Raw genomic sequence first — 27,668 nt, forward strand, 5'->3', positions numbered from 1 at the left:
CTCACTCGCATGCACACACATACACAGCTCCAAGCTCTGACATCAGTGGTGGGATGTGCCATTAAGCGCTTTGGAGAGAAATCCATAGCAACCAGCCTGCAGCCAGTGGAGGATTCCCTCCTTCAAACAGGGCTAATCACTGCAGGGTTTTTTTTTTGTTGTTTTTTTTTGAGCTTCTGCTTGATATATGTTTCAGTATGGAGCTGTATGGACTGCTCTCTCACTGAGAGAACAAACCCTTGTGTGGCTCGTCCAGTTCGTGATGTTTCGCACATTCTCCACCATACCAGCTCAACCACCACTTTCTACAAAATTAGATTGGCGTGTATAGGAGCATGTATGAGGTTGGTTTACTGTGCTGCAAAGGAAGACCCCAAGAGCCAAATAATTCATCTACTCCACAAAGAGATTTTCTTTCCACCAGACAGTCCTATCAGGTACATTTTAACACTAAGTTTTTTTAAGTGTTTGCTGTAGAACTGTGAAAACAATGCAAGTTTTTATCCCTAGATATATTTGTGGGGCTTCAGCTACAGCAGAAGAGTCGATTTATTTGTTTTCTGAAATACATTCCTTTTTCCTTTCAAAGGTTTGTTGACCTTCAGCAAGCAAGGTGATGAATAATGCTTGCATTTATTTAAAAATAAAAAAAGCATATATTACATATTAATTTACCACAGCTTATACCAATATACTTATACTATACCACAGCTTATACGAATACATTTATATGTTGTCTTTTAACCCATTTTGCATGTTGATGGTTTATTAATTCAGAAGTGTTGAATTTTATCGCTCTTCATATTTAAGCAATCATGAATAATTTTGATAAAGATTGTTGTAGTGTTGTCGTAGTATTTTAGGTTTGTTGCTTGGGGGTCTGACAAAGTATGCAGAGACATGAAAATGGAAAGGAAATAGTTCAATGGTGTTTAGTATGCTCAGCACGTACAACGATCCACTCCCAGGCATTATCTCTGAAACACAGTATCGTCTGCATTCGTCGTCATTATTTCCTATTGAACCCTCTGCCTTACACTGTATGGACTTGGTATGGACTATGGACTTTGAAAGTCAGTTGGCACCAATTACATTTACTTGAAGGCTAACAATTATTTCAATAGCAGTTCAAAAAGACACACTCTGGATCCGCAGAGCTCTCGTCTCTCATTGACTTTGTAGTGGCTTAAGCTAGTAAGAATAAAGAAAAGAAAAATGCTGTAGCTGCAGTATGAAAATGCTATACTTGAAATCAATATCTCGTGGTGAATTATCAACATGCCAAACAATCACAACTGGTTTCCTCTGGTCATGATTATCAAAATGAAGAGAGATGCAATAAAGAACTTGATAAATGCGTTTATGAGGTCATCAAGATTCATACTTGAATAGTAATGGCGCAATTGAGTTTTATTACACTATTAGTTATTATTTGCAATTCCAGACAAGTAATAATAACATAATAATAATCTGAACAACTATATTCTGAATGCCAGTTATATGGGGCATTAAAGTGGTTTTCAGGTCAGGTAGTCTTTAACTAATCAGGTCTACAGAATAATAGAGAAACAATGACAGAACTAAAGTTACAGGCATCGGTAGGAAATTTGCTTATCTTCTTTGACAACTTTTTATGCATGCATTTTTTTAGTTATGTAATATTCACTAGCATACGGTGTTTTAGCTTTTTTTTAGTCAGACCTCCTAAAGTTATTCTCCAGTTGCTGAAAAGCAGAGCTGATGCAGTTCTAGCTGTTTTGGCTGTGCTGTTGGGAAACATGATCCTGAGGAGATCAGAAATATGCATGCGCCAGGGAAAATCAAGGAAGTCCTTGCACACCCTCTTTGCTGCAGTACATGCGGCTCTACAAAGTTCATACTGAGACCAAAGGTCAGCGGGACCTACAACTTCCTACAACATCCTACAACTTCCCTCGTACGGTAGAATGATATAGAAAATAGAATATTTTGAAATTAGTCATATGATCAGGTCTCTGAATATTTTCTGTTGCTGCATGGCATGCTCTCACTGAGAGAAAATGGGAGGCTGAAATGTGAAGGGAGAATACTGACCCTTGCCTGTCAGCCTGAATATCGGAATGTGTCTGATCTTGTGAGGCAATGTCTCGTCATCAGCCAGTGTGACGAGCAGAGGCACGAGCCGTGTCTAACACAACAAACGTTTTATTTGACATAAAGACGGCTACGTGGTTAGCGAACTAAGCTGGTTCAAACATTGACACACCTATACGTAAACACAGGACATATATACATACACACACACACGCTATTGACACACAATAAGGAGCAGGTGTGAAACACAGGGAGGGCGTGGTCATACAGACGAACACACACACACACACACACACACACACACACAGGGAGACATTTGGGGAGAGGGCTCGTACCGTGACAGCCAGCCACAGATTCTGCGTAAATGTCATATCCTTTTTTAATTGATTGCTTCACAAGTGTTTGTCTCTGCAAGCACACAGCATGACTTATACAAATCTAGCAAATCACAGAGTTTTGATTGGCCAATCATGGCTTGATCATACCAGCCAAATTAGCTCTAATATTCCTGATTGCCCTTACAAATTGGAGGTGAAAATGGAGCCAGGCGCATTCACATGGCATTAAATTTTTGTCACATAATGCTCTGATTTGCCATGGGGTCACTCCCATCCAATAAAAATACGTTAAGGTGAGGGCACTTTCGAGTCCGACAGTTTACTGCTAATGACTGTGTAGCGAATAATTTTTTATTCTTTCATTTTTCTTTTTATTCTATTTATTCTTTATGTCTTACATACTTGGAATAGCCAAAACTGCAAAACAGTGATGGAGTGATGGAATAGCCAAAAAACCAAAACAGTGATGGAGAGGTGTACCACTGCAAACTATACACACTGAGCTAAATCAAGCATGTGTGGGCGGAGTAAATACACAGCTAGGCTCTGTAGGACAGGAGTCGGATGACCCTACTCAAGCCCAATGGCATTTCATGCTGGCGCTTGCCATTTTGAAGTCAGGCTGTGAACTTGAAGCCCTCCTACCTGCCATGCTCCCAGTCTTCAGTTAACTTGATCTGTCTTCTGTTCTGGGCTTCATGTCAGTTACCATTTTTTTGTGTTTAGCCTTGTCTGTAATGCCTGGATCTCTAAGTAAACATCACTGTATTCTCCCTTATCTGAGTTTCTTTCTGTGCTGCACATTGCTGTATAGTGCTATCACAATTCATCATTAAAAGGACATTATTCTGGGGTCACCCATATGCACAAATATACTTTCCACTCATTAAAAACATACGCTGTAGTTAGCTTTGCTGGCCACTGTCTTTAAGGGCATTAAGGGCAATTGTACAGTTACCAGGTGTAACCCATTTGTTGCTATTCACTCTAGTCAGGCAGTCTTCATCCTATTCATTACTGGTCAATGAACATTATTTTGTTGGCATATTAGTTCATTGTAATGAACATGTTGTGGTTTTTTGTGCTGGTATAAGTGTCTTAGCTACAGCAATGTTGTTGGAGTTCAAATAGTCCGAAAATATTCTATAGACATAAAAACAGACAAAAAAAAGTAACATATTTTCAGCATTTAGCAGACACTCCAGCACAATTTACATACTTATCAGTAAAAAAAAAAAAAGGTTTGCTTACCCATGACCTTGGTGTTGCTAGCTGCTTGCTCTACCTGCTCTATTAGGTGAGCTACAAGGGTACATGGTCCATAACTGCAAATCACTGCACATGCACTTTCTGCATGACTAGATTTTCTCCTCTGAAACCTTAAATAAGTTATGTGCTTCCAAATGGTTGTAATCAAATGCACTGTTGCACAAACGCTCCTGCACATGGTCAGGCAATTACATCACAGCTGAAATGGCATGGACTAAACATTAGGAATATAGGCAGTGGGAATCCATGAATGTTACCACTGCGATGGTGCCCTTCCCACCGTCAGACTCCGTTAGGCAGTGATGGCATTGCACGTGGCTTTTGTTCATTTTTCGACTTTTGTCGCACATGGTCTTTGTTTTGAATCTTTGCCACGTCACCCTCAGGAGGTGTGTGTCGTGCCTCATTCTACCCACCACCTGCGGGTTTTAATGTTATTATGTTGTGCCCTTTTTATAAGCCTGTTTTGCTTCCATGACCATTGTCAGTCATTGTATGTTACTTTGGCTTTCTTTTGTTCCAGTTAGTTCAATTTTAAGTCTGGTTTCATTTTTCTTCATTTCATTGAGCTCGTAAGACTCACATTTACTTCCTCATTTTTCCTCATTCCTCATTTTTTTCAGCAGGTTCTGCACCTGTGACAACCACTAAGAAACCACCAAGAAATCCTAAGGGATTCATTGATTTAATCTAGTCAAAGATTAAAGGTTTTTCTTCGATAGCTTTTTTCAATTAAAATGCATAATGGCCTGATAAAATCTCTTATGGCCAGTAGTGGCTAAAAATTGTTGCAACATGATCTCAGGATGCATTCAAGCCAGTTTGTATAAAGAAATATTTCCAAGAGGATAAAGAAGACCTCACATAAGAAACTTGTACTGTGTAAAAAGCAATATAAAGCAACTGTAAGGTTTCAACTTAAAATTTGCAAACAGTTATGTGTGGTGCAACAATAAATGAGAAAGAGAGTCCAGAGAATTAATGGTAGTAAATACATTATTGCTGATAATTCATGTTACACATTATTATTATTATTATTATTATTATTATTATTATTATTACCTTTGGATATATTCTGAAGCATCTCGCACAAACAGTGCATACTGTGTGTACAGTGACAATCGGTTGCTAGCCTTTTAATAGAAATGTGCTGAATATGATACAACTTGCTGTTCTGCAATAACCATGCCATGTTCTGTTAACTGAGGATATGGACCTCAGTCACACCAAGCCTGTGAGTAAATGCAGTTATCACTCATACAGGTAGCAAATCACCAAAGCAGGCATGAAGTCTAGAAAATAATGTAATGGTTTTTGTTTGCATATAAATATTAGAACTATACTAAAAAGATAACTAGGAGCTCCACTTAGGTCCACCCAGCTCCACTCAGCCTCACTCAGCCCAACTGCTTATTAGCGCAGCCCACTGCAGAGACTCAAGTGGACAGTAGAGAGAAAAAAAAGCAAATGCCCATTCAGTCCATATTCAGTCATCAGTCCATATATGAACCAACCACTATAAATAAAGCCAAGAAACCCTAAACCCTAAGTGCTAGAAAGCTAATCTGAACCTGAAGTGGCTAAACAAGAGCAGAAAGGACGTCATCATGTGCCATGGGACTGACACTAGGAGAATGACCCTACTACGGACAAAAAGGTCACCAGTATCTCTATTTATTAGAGAATAAATAAACAGACCATGTAAAAGGCACTTTGCATTCAGTTTGGCAGTTACCCATGCAACCATCAAAATGAATGAATCAACCAGATTGCACACCCAACAAAACAAAGCACAATGTGAGTAGCAGCCAGATTTTAAAACCCAAACTACCCTGAAGGTTAACACTTTTTACTGAGCAAAAATCTTCTGATACCAAAGAACATACAAAATAACAAATAACATACAAAATAACAAAAATGTATTTGAAGTTCACAACTGAAGTCGAATTTTATTTACATAGTGCTTTTTACAACAGATGTTGTCACAAAATAGCTTTACAAATGTCTGAGTCCAAGTCCCCAGTGAGCAAGCCAAGGGCGACAGTGGCGAGGAAAAAGGGGAAAGATAAGGAAGAAACCTTGAGAGGAACCAATACTCAAAGGGGGGCCCATCTCTGGCTGACAACAGACACCAAAATAATAACAATTGTAAGAGAAAACTAAATTAAAAATGAAAAAAAATAAGCAATTAATGTCTAGTCCAATTTTCTAGAGGTCCTAGTCTTGTCCCGATGGTGTGCAATGTGTCTGAGACCCATCCTGCAAGAGAACATCCATAAAGGGCAATGGAGAAGTAGTACACTGGGGTGTTGGCTAGTAGTTGGCTAGGTGTGGTGGGCACCCACAGGAGGGGACATTACGGAGTGGTGGGAGTTGCCATGGCAGCTGAGACAGGTAGAGGCTCAGTAACATCAAGACATCCCACAAGAGAATGTCCATTAAGGGCAATGGAGAGTAGTTGGCTGGGTTGGAGGTGTGGTGGGCTACAGCAGGGGACATCAGGGAGTGGTAGGTGTAGCCATGGCAGCTGAGACGGGTTGAGGCTCAGTAACATCATGACATCAGGAGTAGGTGCACCTCGGCAGAAAGAGAGACTAGATTATTAGGCATGTCCAGTTATGAAGGTGTGTAAATTATGGAACTATAATGTGCAATGATGGAATCCAGCAGCTCTAGCTATGACAGCACAGCTAAAAGGAAAGAGCCAGAAGGAAACACATGCATGAGGGCACCCTGGAACATCAGCACTCTGCCACTGTCAGTCAACAAACGAGTGAAAAAAGAAAGGTGAAGTGACAGCATCATAACATCCCAGTTTAGCATAATTCTCAATGCCCATAGACATCTTTACCTAAGATGGGAAGTCGTTAATAAAATGCCTGACAGTACAGATAGGGTTTCAGCCTAGCTTTAAATATTGAGACTGTGTCTGAGTCTTGAACATTTACAGGAATATATAGTGTGGGAGCATTATAAGAAAAGGCTCTGCTCCCAGCGGTAGATTTTTTTTTTCTTGGTACTAGTAAAGAGTCTGCACCTTTTGATCTAAGCAGACATGGTGGATCATAATGCACTAAGATTTCTCTAAGGTACTGTGGGGCAAGACCATTCAGTGCTTTGTAGGTTATTATAAGTATTTTATAATCAATAAGAAATTTTACTGGGAGCCAATGAAAAGCAGCCAAGATAGGAGTGATGTGATCAAATCTAGTTCTAGTAAGAACTATATTTTTAACTAGCTGGAGCTTAGTTAAGAGATACAACCAGATAGAAAGGTATTACAGTAGTCCAATGTAATAAATGCATGGACTAGCTTTTCTGCATCATGTGAGGAGAGCATGTTCTTAATCTTTGAAATGTTTCAGAGGTGGAAGTGGAAGTGCCATGTAAATTTATATATTACTGAGAAAATTAGTTCACAGGACTTGATGAAATTCCCAATCTGCCTAAATTCATCTATTAAATGAGAAGAGAAAGAATTGCAAATTAGTTTTAGCCACTAGAATGAATTTGTTATTATAGATACCATTTCTCACACGTACAATATCACCATAATTTATGCACCTGGATGGTTATGAAGTTGTTCGTTTCACTACAGCTTGAAGCTTGTTCTTGGCAAACTGCATTTAAAGACCCATCTGTTGTATTCACTTGCGGGAGTAAGTTTTTAAGTTTTAAAGCGGTGCATTGAATAAATTATTTTAGGTTGAACTTTGAAGCAAATGTATTCTCAACAGTTTTATTTATTTAAATAACATTATTGAACCCATTTTTATCTGTCAGTAAGCTGTAAAAAAATAAATGGTGTCCTACAGCCTCAGTAGTGACCACAAGCGGTTCATGTGTCCAGCTGGCAGTACTGCCCTTCATATATGTGCCATGAAACATTCATGTCTGTAAAAGAATAAGAGTTTTATGAAGTTGTTTTCCTTTTATCTGTGCTGCCATAGCTAGATCTGCCGGAATCCATCTTTGCACATTATAGTTCCCTAATTTAAACACATTCATACATGGACATGTGTAATAATCTATTCTTTCTTTCTACACCTACTCCTCATGTCTGGTTGTTACTGAGCTTCAACCCATCTCAGCTGCTACATCTCCTCCCACCACCCCTTGATGTCCACCTGCTGTAGCCCATCACACCTCCACCCCAGCCAAATACTTCTCCTTTGCCCTTGACAGACATTCTTGTGCAAGATGGATTTCAGAACAAGTACACTGTTGAACCCAGACTAGGACTTCTAGAAAAACAGAATAGACATTCTTATTTTTAAATATTTTTATTAATATTCTTTTCCCTCGATACTTATTTTGCTCTTTATTGTTTATATTGATCCTATTGTAGTGTCCGTTATTGGCCAGAGGAGGATGTCCCCCTCCCCGACCCTTTGAGTCTTGGTTCCTCTTAAGGTTTCTTCCTCATGCCCCAGAGAGTTTTTCCTTGCCACTGTCGCGTTTGGCTTGCTCACTGGGGGCTTGGACTCAGATATTTGTAATGCTGCTTTATGACAATGGCTGATGTAAAAAGTGCTATAGAAATAAATTTGACTTTGACATTGTTTACTTTAAAAGCTAGAAATGTATTTCCAAGGCTGCTGCTTTCACTGCCATGACCTGACAGGCAAAAAACATTTCATTTTGCTTAAACCATATGTTAAAAACCATAAAATGAGATTGACAAACATCAGTTGTCATTTTGAGATGAAAGGCTGTGTTTATGATTCAGCTGGACTTTGGCCACCCCCTGCTTACAGCAGGTTTAACGATGCCATTGACAGGCAACAGAGATCTCCAGTCTTATTTACGGTAAGCAGTCGGTCATGGCAGCAAACAAACGTGACTAACAATCTCAGGTGGATATGACAGGGAGGGGAAGAAGAAACATCTGTTTGGGCTGTCGATCAGCATCCCTCAATCAGCCCCCCCCCCCCCCCCCCTCCAAACAGCACAAATGTGTTTTGGAAGTCTAAACTTGTTATGGAGGATGGTGTGAAGCCTTGAAACTGCCAGTATCATCACACTTCAGCACACACGCCCACATCGCCTTCTAATTTCACACCTTTTATTTCGCATGGAAAAGAAAATGGCAATTGATTTAATGCTTGGTTTCCCATCATTAAAGGTTCATCTATAAAAAAAAGGATGCTGTAACATTGGACAGCAGCATCAGAGAGCACAAAATGACAGTCCTCAGGTATTGATTTATGGCTGTGGGGCACCAAATGAAAGTGCACCAATTGCTTCTGGGTTACGTTAGAGGTTCAAGTTCAGTCTTTGATTCTGAATTCCATCCAAGCAATATTTTGCCACTGATACTGATTGCATTAATACAGCAACACAGTGGTGGTAGTCAAGGCCTTAATCACAGAAGACACAAGCTAAATATTGTATTGTTTGATACCTGCACCATGAGAAATGTCTTGTACAGGTGGTATTTGGATAATAAAGGTATTGATTCTGATTGGTCAGAGTCTATGTATTCCCTGTTTCATTTTTAGCTTTGCACAGTTTGTTTTTCATTTCAGACACTGTTTTAACACAATTTGAATAGCAACTGGTTTTCCCAGACAAAAAAAAACAAAAAAACAACAACCATCAAACCAACCCCCCCCCCCAAAAAAAACCAACCTTGTTATCATTGTGACCATGCATTATGAATAACACTACTCATGTTTCTGTTCCTATTTCAAACATGCTATTTTGAAGCAACACCAAAACAGAAATGATCATAATGTGGGTTTAACAAATCTGTGGTGCCAGATCCACATAATGTGTATCTGGCACCACAGACCCACCAGTCCATGATTCATGATGATGCTTAAATTTTTTAGGGAACAACTGAGTGGGTGTTTGTATTTAAGAAATAAATTGTATAAGAAAATTTTTTAAAGAAAAACAAATGCACCAATGAATCTGGGTATAGACAGAAGTTAATGTTCAAGTTGAGTTGTAGTTCATGTGTACATTCAATTGGTAAACATCAACTGACAGCAATCATTGTACATAGTGTTAGATTTAAAATTTACTTAAAATTCATTCTGAACAACTACAGTGCCTCCTACAAAATTCACTTCCCCCAGTATTTAGCTTGTCAAAGCTTGAAAGTGGTATTTCTGCTTATGACTCTCCTCGCTGCCACTTGAGCAAGAAAACAATTGTTATATGCAAATTAGTATTTAAATACGCAGACTGCAGGGAACTCCAGGTGCTAGAGTGTGCAACTGCAGTGAGGCAGAGACTTCCAAGGCCCTCTAGCAGTGGATTGGGCTGGTTGCAGGCAGATATTCAGCACCTGACAGTCGCCGTCCTGCAGAGAGCAGAGCCACATGCTCCCTTTTGATGGGCGTCTCTGGAAGATATCGATGGATGTCCTGGGGAGCTCAGGCAGCGTGGCAAATCAGCTCTCAGAAGTCATAAAAAGCTGAAGGGACTGCTGGTAGGATAAGAGAACTGGATTCAATGCCTGTCACATTCACAAGGGCAAGCAGGCTAAAGTCAGGAAGTAGGAAAACTGCCTCAGATTGGGTATTGGTTTACTTTTTATAGTGTTTTAACCAATCAGCCAAGTGCCTTACAAACGCTCCCTTAAAAATCACAGCTGTGGTGATAAAGGTAAACACTCAGGTTTCGATATTTGAAATATAAAAATAATTTTCTTTTGGTAATTTTCGTGAGAACGAATGGCCATGCTGTTCTCCAAGGGCGAGAGACCTAATCATGACTCTGCTGGTATTGGTGGACCAAATGACATTAGGATTGTGGTCAAGTTCCGTGTCCACTCTTATTCCAGCATGCTTGAAAATGACACTGGAGATGAGATAGCAGAGCATCCAGCTTTTCCTGCACAACTGAGTCATTGCCTCGAGTACCCTCATGCTCATCAGTGTGTGTTCACATCTAATAAAAGAAAAAGGAGCTAATACATGTTCATACTTCACCCTGGACAAAATCATTGGTAATGAGAGTCCAGTGTAACACACCATCATACCTTCTGCCTCCCCCAAACCTTGTTGATATTCCATCTCAGGAAATGATGGCTTGTAGTGGGTGCCTGAATAGAGGCAAACTCAATTTGTACATGCTGCACATGACAGGCTGACTGTATGTGCCTGTCAGAGGGAGCCATTTAAGGAATAGTCAGTGAAGAAGAAAAAAACAGTACAGAGTCGAATGTCTCCCACACTGCTGTTTTCTAACAAAGGAAGAAGACCTAAAGCTTTGCTACCCTGGTGCTTCCTCAGTATTCCACACTGAAACATGTTCCAAGAGATACAAAACAGTGACTCATGCAAGCAAGCCACAATGCCAGTTATAAAGAACCATCACACTGCAATCCAAAAGTTTCAATAAGATGATAGCTGAACAGAACCATGTGTCTCCCACAATGCTGCCTTGTAATAAATGTATGTTGTCACTGTAATGCATGACTTTACCAATAACTATGTATGCAAAAAAACAAAACCAACGTTTTTAATCATAATTTGTTATGGTTACATACATTAAAAATCACATTCGGTCATTTTCAAGAGTCAGAACGTCCCTCAGTTTATCAGTACTCAAAAACTGCTTCTTCCATTATGTTATACAGGTTTTTTTTTTTAATTTATATAGGCTATAGTATTGCATGTATCCCTTAATTTGTGGCAGAATGCACTGATGATTTATTAACTGAGAACAAACACTCTCCAACCACTTTCTGATTACCCACTTTGCACCTACACTCACAAGTCTCTTTATTAGGTATACTCATCTTTCAGGTGCATTTTATACATGTAAAATGATTGACTTATTATTCATGCCATGCACATTTTGTTAGCAACCCTCTACTCTGCTTACTGCTCAGTTTCTGACCACAGTGCCACCGCCAGTTGGATATTATTTTGTTGGCAGACACAACACATCAGTAATACTGACATGGTAATTGTATGATACTAAGTCTTGCACTTGTATGATAAAATCAGACAGTAGCGGTGCTGGAGTTTCACAGTGTCACTGCCCAGTTGAGTACAGTCACACCCACCAGTATGGATCTAACAGCAGCTCTGTAGCCAGAAGGTGACCATGGATAGGGGATGGTAGACAGAATGACTACAGTCTCTTACTGTATGCCTATGAATGTTTTCTAATAAAGTGATGGCATACTGTGTATTTTGATTCAGGTGTTGATCTTTTTGAGAAGTTGTCTTTGACACAATACACATCCAAACCCTTCCAAAAGCTGTATGGGTTTTCAGTCTATACCTTACACCTGAAAGGCTGCACAAAAGAGTAAAAATAAAGAACAAAGCCATAGCAGCCATTATCAGTTGCCACAGCTAAGGTGTTTTCCAAAACAACAGTGACACTGGCAATGTTAAACTCATGTGTGTTATACTCAAATAGTGCTAAACTCATGTGTGTTATACTCAAATAGTGCTAAACTCATGTGTGTTATACTCAAATAGTGCTAAACTCATGTGTGTTATACTCCAATAGTGTTAAACTCATGTGTGTTATACTCAAATAGTGCTAAACTCATGTGTGTTATATTCAAATAGTGTTAAACTCATGTGTGTTATACTCAAATAGTGTTAAACACGTGTGTTATACTCAAATAGTGCTAAACTCATGTGTGTTATATTCAAATAGTGTTAAACTCATGTGTGTTATACTCAAATAGTGTTAAACGCATGTGTGTTATACTCAAATAGTGTTAAACTCATGTGTGTTATACTCAAATAGTGCTAAACTCATGTGTGTTATACTCAAATAGTGCTAAACTCATGTGTGTTATACTCAAATAGTGTTAAACGCATGTGTGTTATACTCAAATAGTGTTAAACGCATGTGTGTTATACTCAAATAGTGTTAAACTCATGTGTGTTATACTCAAATAGTGTTAAACTCATGTGTGTTATACTCAAATAGTGCTAAACTCATGTGTGTTATACTCAAATAGTGCTAAACTCATGTGTCATACTCCAATAGTGTTAAACGCATGTGTGTTATACTCAAATAGTGCTAAACTCATGTGTGTTATACTCAAATAGTGTTAAACTCATGTGTGTTATACTCAAATAGTGTTAAACTCATGTGTGTTATACTCCAATAGTGTTAAACTCATGTGTGTTATACTCAAATAGTGCTAAACGCATGTGTGTTATACTCAAATAGTGTTAAACTCATGTGTGTTATGCTCAAATAGTGCTAAACTCATGTGTTATACTCAAATAGTGCTAAACTCATGTGTGTTATACTCAAATAGTGCTAAACTCATGTGTGTTATACTCAAATAGTGCTAAACTCATGTGTGTTATACTCAAATAGTGTTAAACTCATGTGTGTTATACTCAAATAGTGTTAAACTCATGTGTGTTATACTCCAATAGTGTTAAACGCATGTGTGTTATACTCAAATAGTGTTAAACTCATGTGTGTTATACTCAAATTAAACTCAAAACTCAAGGCACGTGTTAGATAACGGGGAGGCTTTTTATCCGCTCCCTCTACCTTTGAATCAAGGCTGTTGCCTGAGGTTCTTAATGCCACTTTATTTCCTTCTGCCATATAACCAAATTAACCCCGATGTTGATCTCAGCTGCTCAATGTAGCATCAGGCCCCTACATGATCTGGTCATTAATCCTTTAAGGATAAAAATCTTAGGATTAAAATCTGCATGGACATTTTCAGTGTTTTTCAAACAGACTCAGAAACCACTAAATGTTTCATTTTTAAAATAACATTTAACTGAAAATTAGCTGCCCACAAACACTATCATCTTTAAAAACTCTATTATAATTCAAGGATTATTCATTATTACTATCATTTTTAAAAATAATTTCCTGCCTTGAGTTTCTCTATTTTAGAAAGAGATTGAGAAGAAAAGGTGGTGATAAAATTTATGCTTCACTGCTTTTTAATTATAGAATTTGAAAAATATCAAACATTGTCATGTTTCAATATATGCTTGTGTCTACGACTACATTTCCCAACACAACCAAATGTCAGCTGCCGCAAAATAAAATCTCACCCTATTCTCTCTCCCATGTGCAATGGCACAGAAATTAAATTAAATGTATCAATTGAAAGGAGAGGGCATACCAATCATTCCTAGAAAAATTCAGTTGTGTTTAATGGGCCCTAAGCAGCCAAATCATTGGACACGCAGTGAGACATTACTTTTCAGCTTGGCAGTATCTCAGTAACATCTCTCACTACGGATCAATAATTGACTGAGACAAGCTGATGTGGAAAGGAATTAGCATTTTCGTTGGGCCCTTTCAAAAGGTAATCTCGACATGTTCACTTTGACATGAAAGTTGGGCCATCTGGGGAAACAGTGTCCTGGTGCTTCTCTTTTAAAGTCACTTCATTCCAGGCTTGTAGTTCTTGCAGACTCTTGCAGCACTAGAGACATGGGACTGTGAAAAGACTTGGGCCAAGGAAGAGTTTAAATATGACTTGTGCCAGAAGACAGAGGATGCAAACTATTAGATTACGTTTCACATTAGTGTATGTTGTAGCAGAAGTGAGGACGCCCTTAGGAGGTGGGTGGGTATGTGTCTGTGTTATAATCACATTGTACATTATTGCAAGAAGGGGTGACTAAATCTTATACTGATGGAAGTAAAAATTGTGTGCTAACCCAGAAGAAAAATGGGGGAAATGTTCTTTGCACATTATTTATAATTTTTAGGCAAAACAGAAATGCATTCCTACCAAAAAACATTCTGACAAGATTAGGATATAGCAGAATATAACAGAGCACAGGTGCAGATATCATTTTTTGGAGTTGTCGTGTTTGTTTTAGCTGATATTGCTAGAAATGCATTATCTGCTAAGGAAAGTGCAAAAAGAAAATTTATTTCAGAAATTAATTTCTGAAAAGCTATAGCATGGTAGAGTGAGACATGGGAGCAAGATACAGGTGCCAGTTGTATTTATAGGATTCCATAGTGTTCACACAAAGGAATCACCAAACAACCAAGGGAGCAAAACACCAAACACAACAGGAAACTAAAGATACAATAAAACTACAAAATACTGGAGCAGAGAAGATAAAGAAACAAATAGAACAATGAACATGCCAACAGGGCGTAATGCAATGCTCAGACCCATATGAGGAAACAATGCTTACCAAAGAACAATATCAAGATGAAGACAAAAACCTGGGGAGAATTATAGGGATAGTTATTAGGACGTGCTATAGGCAAGACACAGGTAATGTACATGATAAGGGAGACAATGAAGAGCACGGAAGTCAAAACAAAGTAAAAGCACATGGCACAAGGAACATAAGGAACCAAATACAAACACAGGTACATAACCATGACAAAAGCATTTTGAACATGTACAAAACATACAAAATGTACATGTGTACAAATTCTGTACTTTAATGAAAAAATTAACATAGAGGTTTTCCTTGGACTGTTGTGAACAAAAAGAGAAGCTCTGTAATGGCACCCGATCCTTTGTGAAGCCATTTGGCTTTTTTCCTGCTATTGGAACCAGCGGTGTTTGGACTTCAGATGTGGTTTACAGAAGCTCTGACACAGCATTTTAGATTTTTTTTAATTATTTGTTTTATTATTATTATTAACTATTTACTGTACATTAATGACTATGTTATCTTTCAGGAATTTATGTGCAATGAGAGGAAACCACATTTTCTAAGAATTTAAATGACTAGCTATGTCAACCATTCACAAATGCACATGCGAATAAAGCATTTCATGCTTTTACTCACCTTTTGATCCCTATGAAGTCTTTGTTTACCTTGTTTAGTCTGGTGCCAAAGGGATAGATTTTTCCATGAAAATCAAACCATGGACACAAGAAAGCATCTAATACTGAGACATTGTTGGTGGCTGAGTGTCCGTAGCGTCTGTTGAATTCCAAAGCTGAGAGCACACTTGATATTCAGAGAGGACTTTGACAGAATAAAACAGCGTGTCAGAATCAATTAGCACTCAGAAGCTATAGCAACTGCAAATTGAAAGGATGCAGTTATAACCTGCTGTAGGCAGGCTTTATTTCTTGTCAGGAAGAGTGACATAATTTAAAACAAGTCAAGAAACAATATATCTAACCGGAGTTTTCCCCATGATGACAAAAAGAAATGAAAGGGTCATACAAATGCATATAATGCAATGAGTTTGAAAATCTGTTTGAAGTAATATATTTGAATGTTGAGGCTACGATGGCCCGCTGATATCATAATTCAATTAAATGTATCCAAGAAACATGCTGTCATGCTCTGGGAATTCTGAAAGGTCTTAGAAATCTGCCACTTAGACACTTTTTCTTTTTTTCATCATTTCTTCTAGTGCCCCTTCACATCAGCTTCCCACAGTCCAAAAAATAACCTACAATGCTTGAATATAAGCCATTATAAAAGCCAAAGGCTGGCACTGGCATCCTGCACTGGCTATGTTTGTGGATGTCACCCCTCCTCCACCTCTTCACAGTTTACCATACAGCAGGGGTGTCAAACTCAATTCCTGCCTTGGCCACATTGTCATAATTTTTTTTCTTTTTCCTCATAGGACCATTAACTACAAGGCAGTATTAAGATATTAAGTGATAAAATTAATGAATGCAGTTTTAAAAAAATGTATACAATTTAATGCAATTTACCAAATATCAAAGATAATTTTCTGGATAGAACGTGTAAAGATTATTGGGTGTCTTTGGGGCAGAAATTTGAAAAAACCTGATTGCTTTTGCTACGATATACATACAATGTGCAAGGTTATTTTTTATTTAGCTTTGTGCTGTTTCTTGAGTCAGGTTAGTATATCTAACTTTGTGTGATGTGTCATAATGATAATATAAATTATTAGTTTTGCATTAAGAATAACCATGTGCCTCTCAACTTTCAGGAAATCCTCTCTCTCCATCATCTTTCCTTTTTCTGGACCGCCAAGCTGTCACGGTCAGTCCCTCCCGCCTTCCGGCTTCCGTGTTTTCCCTGTCTTGCGTATTTGAGTTCCATGCCGTAGTTTCGTTTTCTCCGCCCCTCGTTTAATTGCTCACACCTGTCCCTCGTTTCTACCTTGTTAAGTTCATGTATTTATACCCTGTTGTTTTCCCTGCGTCTGGGCTGTTCATTGTTCGTTTGAATGGTTGCGTTTATGTGGTTATATCGAAAGCCCGTCTGTTTTCCCTAACCTTCGTTTTGGTTAGTCTCTGAGTTCTTCCTCGTACCTGTCATAGCCTGTTTCCCCTGTTTGTTTTCATGTTTTGTTTGATCATGTATCCCTGTGCTCTCCATGTCGGCTCTATGACCCTGGACTACTACAACGACTGTGATTTTGGATTTGCCCGTAATAAATCTCGCTCTTCTCCGCACATGCGTCTGCCTCCTTACCGCTCACCGTTACACAAGCAAGCTGGCCTAGAATAGGCATTTTCTCCCACTGAAGTGAGAATTTGTATTTTAAGTTTTATTAAAAATTTAAATAGAAAAATCAGGAATATAAAAAAAAAACACCCACATATTCCATTAAAAAATGCTTAGCTCCAGAGTCATTATTCATATATACATCATCTCTTCTTCAGGTCTTTGTGAAGTCTCTCATATGCCATATGGATTTCCTGAGCCATTCTGTTCATTCATTTTTGCCCATTTCATACTGTTTGCCCAGTGTACTCGTCTCTTGGGCAGCCTCTTCTATAGTTGTCTGTTTGTCCATGTTTGTCCTTTGCCTTGTCGATCCTGATTTCTGGATTTGCTCTTTGGATGTGTTTTTGCTCCTTGTATGTGTTTGCCTGTTTCCTAATAAACCATTCTTTCTTGCTGGAGCACATGCATCCAGTTCTTCTATTCCTGACAAAGTTATCTAAGAGAACTTATGTTGAACATGTGGTGTTCAATATCTATGTTATAGCCATGGCTATAACTCACAATAGTAAAGGTCACCATGAACTCCATTTTTGGCACTCTACATGGCAGATTATCTTGCAAGACAGGACTCTAGACAGCGGTGTTTTCTCAGCAGTTGAATTATATCCCTCAGATATTTCTATTTCTCAGATATTTCTGTTCCTATTCCTAAGTGTTTCAGGTGTTATAGTGTTAGCACTTGCATGAAAAATGCTGCACAGTGGATTGCGTGCCTAGCTGTCGTATTGTCTTGCTTAGATGTCTTGTTGTGTTGCTTAGTTATCTTGTTGTCTTGCCTAGTTGTCTTGTTTGTAGATAGATACACTAGAGACTAATCTGTGTTGTGCTGTTGTATATGTGACAGTGATAGAACTTGTGAAGCATTATGGTATTTGGATTCAGTCATTTTATTGTGCTAAAGTGAACATGCTGGTTAATAGTACATGGCTTATGTACTATTTAAGTATATTTTTTGGAAGTTTATGTGAGCCAAATTAAATCAGATACTAGGCCTTGAGTCTGACTGTTGCCATAAAGCATGCACTTGACTAATCAGTAAGTGGTTATTAATTTATGCCTACTAAATAATGACCCATATTTGATACCTCAGTATAATTCCCTACTGCACGCCACAGGAATGCTATCCTATTTATATATAACAATATACATTCATGGCCAGTGGATGACAAACAGGATTCTCTTAATAGGAAATTTAGCAAGCTCTAACACTTGTATTCATTATATTGTTTTGTAAAATATATTTTTAAAAACGGTTTTCACTTTTATCATTAAAACCAATTTGCTTGAATGTGCAAGAGCGCTGGCCAAGTGCAACACAGACAACAAACTAAGGTTAGTATCAGCTCCACGGAAGCAGGTGAGTTTGTGTTTTTTTAATACACATATTCAGTATGTAAGCTTTTCTCACATTATTCTTTATTGTAAATGGTAAAGTGTGATTTAAGAAACAAATCTCAAATTCAAAACAGGGATGAAGAGTGTATGGTGTAATCAAATGCAGATTCCTTCACGAGCTGTTTCTAAGCTGTTTTGCTGGCAGTTGAGAGCAAATTCTTAGAGGTGAGTTTACAGAGAAGGATAAGCATCTCTCTTCCACCCAGACTTGTTAATTGTGTTGTTGCTATGGACTGATGGCCACTGTCTTCCTAGTTCTGCCCCTGGAGAAACAATAGCAGGCTGACCTTGCTACTCTCCTTCTCGCAGCCAGTATGCTAATATTAGCGGACTGATATGCTGTTGGGCTCCAACCTCCACAAGACAATGCTTTTTTTTTCTTTCCCATTAATGCAACAACTGTTGCCAAATTCTAGCTGCAGAGACTTCGATGCTTTTGTGGGATGTGTGTAATGCACAAATATCTTTAATGGAAACTGCATGCTAATTTATATGGAGATTAAATATGCCAATGAAGTTTGCAGGTTACCAGCTCAAGCACCATGGAATCATAATTTTCTGGCATGAATGAATATATACACCTTGAACAAACATTCCCAAAATTCTGAATCACACATAGCAGCAGAAATCCACAAAATCCATCATAAGACAGACTGTGCCAATCAATCAATCTCTGTAATAATTACTGGCATAAAACCAGACTGTGCATAATTGAGTCATGCAATTATGGGGATGGTATGGTTGTCTAAGCACTCCAAAGACTTTTTGAACACAAAAGCTACATTTAGTAACCCTTTTGGCCCTCATCAGCATCTCTTTGAACTTTTTTTTGTTGATGTTGTTGGTATTATTGCACTGCATTGTATTGTTGCACTCATGTAATGTGTTGTCTGTTGCACTTGTGTTGTGTTGCATCATGGTCCTGGAGGAACATTGTTTTATTTTTGCTGTGTACTTGTATATAGCTGAAATGACATTAAAGCCTTTTTGAACCTTTTGAACCTTTTGTTGCCAGAAGTGTTCCTGCTTACACAGTACTCACTCTTCACTTGCTGCTGATGGGTAAAGGCAGTTTGCAGATTTCAATCTTCACAAACACACAGCAACACATGACAAGCTGCAAAAATGGCACTGCTGGACAATCTAAGAGTCTCTGAAGGGTTTTTAATCTCTCAACCTCCTGAGTGTCTATCGAGGTTTTGACCTTCCCCTGATTTTTCATGGCTCACATCCTTATTGGGGTCATGTTCACTGCCTACTGGGAGACCAGTAGCTTTGTTCTCTTGTGGAGCAGGAGAAGCACTCTATCTAACAGGTGGAATTTCCCAGGAAGTGGGAGAGCGCGAAGAAGATACAGAGAGCAATAAGAAGAGAAAGAGGGATTAAGAGAGAAAGAGCACTGAAGAAAACCAAGAAACCATGAAGATGTGCTGTTTGGGGCTTCAAAGGTGAGGCAGACAATGGTTCACTTGCAGTCAAACACTTGATTGTGTGCTTGGGCCTGGTTTGAAAACCTCGTCAGTACGGCTGATTGCACAACAGGGAATGAGGTCTGACTAGGGCCATGCTGAGACTCCCTCCGTATAAGAAACCTCACTTGGAATACAGGCAAAATTTCTCAGTGTTGCAAAACAAAATGGCTACCACTATCAAATGGTAAATTAACGATTGTATAAAGAACAGATGAAAAGCCTATTCTCGCATACAGTAGATTTATAAAGCAGGCTGATCTGCAACTTAGTATTAATAACTTTAAAGGTCAACCTCCAGAAAAGGATATGTATGTATACCAATATTTCAACTATTTATTTAGGTTAAGAAGGCATTATAAAAACTTGTATGCGTCAGAAGTTCAGGGTGGAGTTTGTCCTGAGTCTGTAGACAAAAAAAGCAAATGGAACATATATCTACAATGATGCCTTAATTCAATTTGTAAGACAAATGCAATTTCACCAGCTGAATATCAGTAATGGAGTTACCATGATTTCAGCTAGGACATTTCAGCTAGGATACTTGCTGCTTGCAGCAGGCATTACAACCTAGCAATAAGCAAAATGGAAATTATGATAACTACACTAATATAAAGCATAATAAAGGAGTTTTAGGAGGCACTTCTTGTTCTGTACTGAGTGGAGAGGTGAGGCAGAATGAAATGTTTGGAGTCAAGCGATATTTATCATGGGTAAATCCATACTCATTTGCCTTACTACTGTCTTTGGTCATACAGCCAGGAGACAATGAATACATTGAATACAATGAGTACATACTGACAACTAGAAATGAATGTGAAATGAAATGCTGGGATAATGAAACAAAGATTATAACACGTTAATAACAACAAGAAGTTTGTAGAAAACCAGAAATGATAATGACCGGTAACTGAAACAGGAGAACACAGGGTATGAACACATAGGAGAACCAAGGGAAATGACACAGCTGAAACTAGTGCAGGGTGGAGATTCACATAACAAGACACAAGGGTGGAGAAAGCAACCAAAACAAAACCACATGGCAGACATCCTCAAAGGAAGCAGAATGAAAACAAGAACAAACAACACCTTGTAGCATTCAATGCCATGGGAACTGATGCTAGAGGGGTTCTCTCCCACTTGAGCACCTCCTCCTCATCTTGTTACTTATATCATTATTGTCTACATGTAGTCCCTGTATTTCCCAGTGTCTTTGGACTTTGCTTGTGTTTGTTATCAACTTGTACAGATGTTATAACATTGTTTTGAGGATGATTTATTATCCACAAAAATTGATTGATTAAAAAAGCTACACCATCCAAAAATGAACTGCACATAAAGACTATAATATATTAAAAATATACATACACGGATCAGCCACAATATTAAAACCACTGACAGATGAAGTGAATAACTGATTATTTCATTGCAGGGATGGGATATATTAAGCAGCAAGTGAACAGTTCTTGAAGTTGATTGAGTGGTGTAATTACTGGGAGGGAATTATATATATCTAATTTCTAACTTTAAATTCCTGACAAATGAAGGTAATTCCATTCAAATATATCAAAAGATATATCTTATTCAAATATACACATTGTGCAGCAATGGTTCTCTTATTTGTCCAGTGAGAAATATATGTAATCCAGAGTCATTGTTAGGGTAGTCCAGGGTCATTGAGCCAACACAGAAAGTACGAGAATGCATCATAACAAAGAAACAAACAAAAGCACACAGAGGCAAACAGCGGAAGTAGACTATAGTAGAGGCTAGGAAGACACTCAGAGGCTATGAAACACGAAGGCCAGGACATACATACACAAACTAACAGATATGGGTTTTCATAAACATACAAGGAACCTACTTACATACAATGACCAGCCAAGACACAGGGAACAAATACTTGAACTTAACAAGACTAGAAATGAGGAACAGGTGTGGAAAGCCAAATGCTGGGTGGAGAACACAAAACTACAGACCAATCGTGACGATATAATGCATGTTTGTTGCAAATTAAATAGGGAGTCCGACATAAAAATTAGTTTAACATTACAGGAGGCTTTGACTTGTTGGTGTCGTCTACTGGTGATAGTTGTGAAGATGCGGAGTAAATTCAAGCACAAAATATGAAAAAAAAAAAAAAACTTCAGGAAAGGTCCACTGAAATCAGAAAAATGGGCAAGCATAAGGATCTGAGTGACTTTGACAAGGGGCCAGATATGATGGTTAGAGCATCAGAGCACCTTATTATTATTATTATTATTATTATTATTATGTAATACCTCCCATTTTCAAGGGAAGGGTGGGACTGAAATATATCAAGGTTTCTAATGATGGATAAATGTATTTGTATTTTGTATTTATTGCATGCACTGCATGCATTTGTATTTGTATGTATAATCTTCCCGTACAGTGGTGTTGAGACCTGAAAGCAGATATAAAAATATCTACTTTTACTAATTAGAGAATTCTTGTTTGGCGTAGGAATGAAGTAGATATAAATACACTTTGTTTTAAGTTTAACACCGTTTCTATGGATACAGCATAGTTGCTATGTGACTGAGAGAGCGGGAAAAAAAAACATGTGGCATGCGATATGCACTTTGAACATCACATGCACCCCACACTTGCAAAATGTGTCTCAATCTGTGATCTATCTGATTACAGTATCATACTGACAATCACTTCCAACAATATTGCTGTCTGTGAAACCCCCAAAAGCCACAAGACTATATCACTCCCTATCAGTGGAAAGCATCCTCTAATAGAAACCTATCACTTGTACACTCTGCACAGATTAATACTGCAACTGAAGGGTTAGTATATACATGTATGGTAAAGGAATAATCATGACAACTGCTTGCTAGAAAATAGACATACATGCTGATATTTAAATGAGCTGAATCTGTTGCATCTCCCAATAGCACAACTATGTGAGTGACCAGTATAATTCTAGTCACCAATATTCAACATATTAGCCACCTGATCTATTAGATCTCTAAATATGAGAATGACATTTGGAGCTTTCAAGATTGGAAATTTCAGCTGTGTTTCATCTAAACCATAGAACACAACCCAAAATCTCTGGTTTACACAAGTGTTTGTGTAATGTTTTATTTTACATTGTCACAGAAGTATTCACAGGCAAGAACACGAGGTTGTACTTATGTAATGTTCCAACAATACAAAGTAAATTGAATGTCTACGTATGCCTCATGGCTAGTGTTCTGTTTGGTGAAGTTAACACAACAAATGACGAAAGCTGTCTGACATTTGTTCCCTCTCCCCTCATCTACAGACCATATGTAGTCCCTTCCCTCTCCCCTCATCTACAGACCATATGTAGTCCCTTCCCTCTCCCCTCATCTACAGACCATATGTAGTCCCTTCCCTCTCCCCTCATCTACAGACCATATGTAGTCCCTTCCCTCTCCCCTCATCTACAGACCATATGTAGTCCCTTCCCTCTCCCCTCATCTACAGACCATATGTAGTCCCTTCCCTCTCCCCTCATCTACAGACCATATGTAGTCCCTTCCCTCTCCCCTCATCTACAGACCATATGTAGTCCCTTCCCTCTCCACACACCAGGCGTTCAATCACATTTACGCAGTCATGATCATCAGCCGAGCCAGGCCTTCTGAGGTGCTCAACCAAGCACTGGAATGACTGACAGAACATTCATAATTAATGGGGAAATGCACCAGTTACCCCAGGATGATGTGCACTCTCCCACTGTTACACGCTGGGACAATCAGGAGGGTTTGTCCTCAGAAGGCAGGAGAGAGAGAGGGAGTGACATGGAGACAGGGATAGAGAGAAGGAAAGGGAAAGACAGGAACAGAGACTGAGTCTCTGCAATTTGTTAATCAATATGGTTACATTTATTGATATGCACAGGACTTCCTCTTCAGCAATGTCATTTACAATCCTTTCCCAGACCACAGAGTGAGGCCAGAGAACTGTGGCAGCTCAGGACTGACTCTCAATGGTCCTGAGGTTGCTTGCGAATGCCAGCTAAATTTGAGGAACAGTTTCCATGGCAGGATAAAAGATGCAATACAAGAGCTCTTTATTGATTATCCAGATTTCTATACAAGGCCACATTGTGTTGAGAGCTATTGTGGCATTGATGCACAAAGAATACTGTAACCAGTCACAATCATATCAGGCACCAGTTTGATAATCACACAACAAATTGTGGCAATGATGCATAACATAATTTAATGAGTCACTCTGCGCTGGGTTCCTGTTTTAAAATGAACAAGCTTCGTTAGTGAGTTAGTATCTGTGAAGGACATATCTCCCACTGAGAAACAAGTTTCACAGATGCTTTAAATAGAGAGAGATAGAGAAACAAAAAGAATACACAAGGGATCTTCATTAAAACTCGATTTTATCAATCACGTTATTTACAACAGTTTCTCTATGTCCTCCTCCCGCCTTCCTCTCTCACGTACACAAACACCTGCAAACAAAAAAATGTGATGCCAGAGTTATGTTGGCTCTGTGTAAATTGCAAATTGCACTTGATATGAGTTTGTAAGGAGCTTTGAAAAACAAAGAGTGGTTTGTAGTCAGGTGTTGACAGATGGATGTCTTCTCTTTTCTAATAAAGCAGAAACCACACAAAAAAGTAGTCTCCAAAAAAAAAACCCGATGCAAATCAGATCGAATGAATGAAGATGAATGTCAAACGACTCGGCAGAAGAATTGTCATGTTGCGAGGGGGCTCTGATGGATGCTATAGAGCTCTACAGAGTAATAAATAATCTATACCTGAAACTAAGCCTTATAGAGTTCACCTAGCCTTGAATGTTTATATATATTCTCTGTTCACATTGCAAGATTAGCTATCTTTAAAAAAATATTTGTGAACTTTGCAATATAGCCACATATTAACTAAAATATATAATACCCAAACTCAGTATTATATAATACTAGTCAGTATTATTTATTAAATGTTTAGGAGCCTTTGTATAAACAGAACTTTGATAAGTTAAGATTAATTTTGCTTGTCCTAATGTTGGATATCTTTTCTTATTAAGAGCTTATTGATTGTGGGCTAGTAAGGAAGCAGTTCCAAATGATTTGGGATGGCGCTAATTACACATATTAAAGGAGGTAGTAAAAAAAATTGGAGTGTGTAATTAATGCTCTCTTTCACTTCACTAAGTCTAATCAGTGGCTGTGTGTGTGTGTGTGTGTGTGTGTGTGTGTGTGTGTGTGTGTGTGTGTGTGTGTGTGTGTGTGCGCGCGTGCTCACTGGTAGCTGCAGAAGGTCCGGGACTGTGAATGACTGGGCATGACAGAGCATAATTTGAACAGCATGAAAACATGTGATTTTGGGCTTACATTTAGTTCTGTGCAGCTGCATGACCTTCAGTCCACTTAAATTTTACAACATTTTAATGTGACACATTTGGCAATGCTTTTTTATTCAACTTTCACAAAATCATGTTCAACCAATGTCAAATGATTAGATTTTTAAATATATAATAGTAATGTGTTTATCTTTCTGTGTGTGTGTGTGTGTGTGTGTGTGTGTGTGTGTGTGTGTGTGTGGTGCTGAAAGTGGGTGGCAGGGTTCAGTGATCACAGCACAGATGGCTCCAGCAAAGCAGCACATGGAAAGTGTGTAAAGATTATAAAGACTCCTTGCCCAAGAGGCTGAAGTGTTTACACTATAGTTCAGAGCACAGAGTATCTCCATTCTGAGCCTCTAGGACTGCACGTCCATGCTATGGTAAAATATGACCAATAAAACATAAGTACATATTTTAGTGGAGATCCCACCATGTTATCTGCCTCTGGTCTACATGGCAATGCATAAGTATCTAAGGTAAAATCTGAACTTTTTTTCTGTAAATGTCTGGAAAAAGGTTTCACTTGGGGGCCAGCTGCAGCCAATGTAACTAGATGGATTTGAGCATGTCAATTATACAAATCAGTAAGGTGCACAACACCTTTACCCAGTGAAACGAGTATGACATGAATAACTCAGCTGGAACCTTTACAGATATTAGAAGCTGCTTTTGACATCAGCCTACAAGGCTTTCCTCTCCCTTGGGGGCTAATTGGACAGCTCTGTCCACATGCTCACAGCATGGCATGATCATGCTAGCTGATAGGAGAGCACATATTTGTTTTGTCAGAAGGAACTCAGCGAAATGGATGACTAATAGTGCTCCATTCATGACATGCCACAGAAGTGAAGGACCGATGCGTATGGCTTCTTTTCATGGTGGTCTCATGCCTTTTTCCAGCCAGGCTTTCATTAACAGTGAAGGATGAGCAGTAAGACTAAACAGTGGTGTTAAGGAGGAGTAAATGACATAGTGTAACAGCAGTAATTACCCTGACGGTGACAGACACGTGGAGAGCATGGGGGGGGGGGGGGGGTCCTTGTCTTGTTGTTGGCTGCCCCTTTTGCAGATTTTTGTCTTAAAACCTGAGTCATTTGTTTGCCAGTTTCCAGACTGTTTGGAACACCTATTACGTGTTCACAAAGGTCTGCACAGTTCTGAAAATTATTATTTTGAAATTACTCCAAAAGATGAGCTCAGAAGTTATTTCTTGACTTACTGACTTACTAGCCTCCCTGTCGAATTCTCAGCTTTGAGCTCTGCCCAATGACACATCCAAATACACTCCGCTCAATACTACCTTTGAGGTTAATTTTCTCCTACTTGTTTGTTTGTCGTACATGGCCATTTGCCATTTCCCTCCACCTGAAGAATATCAACAGCCAGCTGGGTTTGTTGATGATGGAATTAAGGCCATGTGGGGCCAAGCATCAGAGGGATATCACCAAGTGATCAAGATAGCTCACTCTAGTCGAGCCACAAATTCAGTGGATTAGTACAGAGAGAAGCCCAGCACAAAGCCTGAGATAATGAGAGGATGGTCATAACTTGTGCTGGACTTAGAAACAAAGCCAGGATCTGTTAAAAGACTACATGCAGAGGATGATTCACTCTTATACAGACAACACCAGAATGTTTTGCTGCAGTAGTTATGTTGATACTGAACTAGGAGACAAAGTCCTGGCAGAACACAGGCAAAAGCCTTAACATTTTCCAAAAGGTATATGAGGAGAGTGAGGATGTGACTAAAATAAAGCAACTTCTGGTAAACCACTCAAAAGTGGAATGAAAAAAAATATTATTAAAGATTAGTATTTTATGGAACCTGTGGCACAAGACAAAGATGGGCTTTAGAGAGGACTTTCACTTTTATATAACATCAGTGACAAACCTTTATTTTGTTCTTTATATTTTATAATACTTTTAATATGTGAAAATCAAATTCATTATCAGTTATGTACTTAATCTTTCAACCAAAATATACAGGAATCCCTTAGGCTGCTGTCTACAGTAGAACCTGATATGAGAAGGAATTAATGGCAGACTAATGAGCTCAGTAGCTGCTTCACTAAGCCAAAACATCTGATTGATGAAATGAAAGCAAGAAGACGCTTAACAGCCCAAAGCCGTTTAGATATCAAGTGCTACAATAAATCTTCTCGCTATCTGATCTTAACAAATACAAATAAAATTTTACATAAAGGCTTGAAGCACTGGCCGTAACCATACTGCTTATACATCACTTAACATTTCCTCTGATCTTAGCTAGTGGTACCTCTATTGTATCCCCCAGCAAAGGTGAGACATGAGCTCACAAAACTCCTCTGTGACTGGACAAAATGGATGGATGGATAGTGAAGCGAAAGAACA

The 27,668-nt window shown here is 38.6% G+C and overlaps 1 long non-coding RNA gene across 1 annotated transcript; it reads left to right on the plus strand.

Moving 5' to 3' along the window:
* Positions 1-24: 24 nt before the first annotated feature.
* Positions 25-19,464, plus strand: LOC145652864 (uncharacterized). The gene is made up of 4 exons (XR_014119137.1): positions 25-437; positions 16,545-16,597; positions 18,365-18,628; positions 18,719-19,464. It is a non-coding gene; the product is annotated as an uncharacterized LOC145652864 (long non-coding RNA).
* The last annotated feature ends 8,204 nt before the right edge of the window (positions 19,465-27,668 follow it).

Source organism: Electrophorus electricus, chromosome 21 (genome assembly GCF_041902795.1).
Source record: "Electrophorus electricus isolate QZ-2024a chromosome 21, ASM4190279v1, whole genome shotgun sequence".
NCBI classification, from domain to species: domain Eukaryota; kingdom Metazoa; phylum Chordata; class Actinopteri; order Gymnotiformes; family Gymnotidae; genus Electrophorus; species Electrophorus electricus.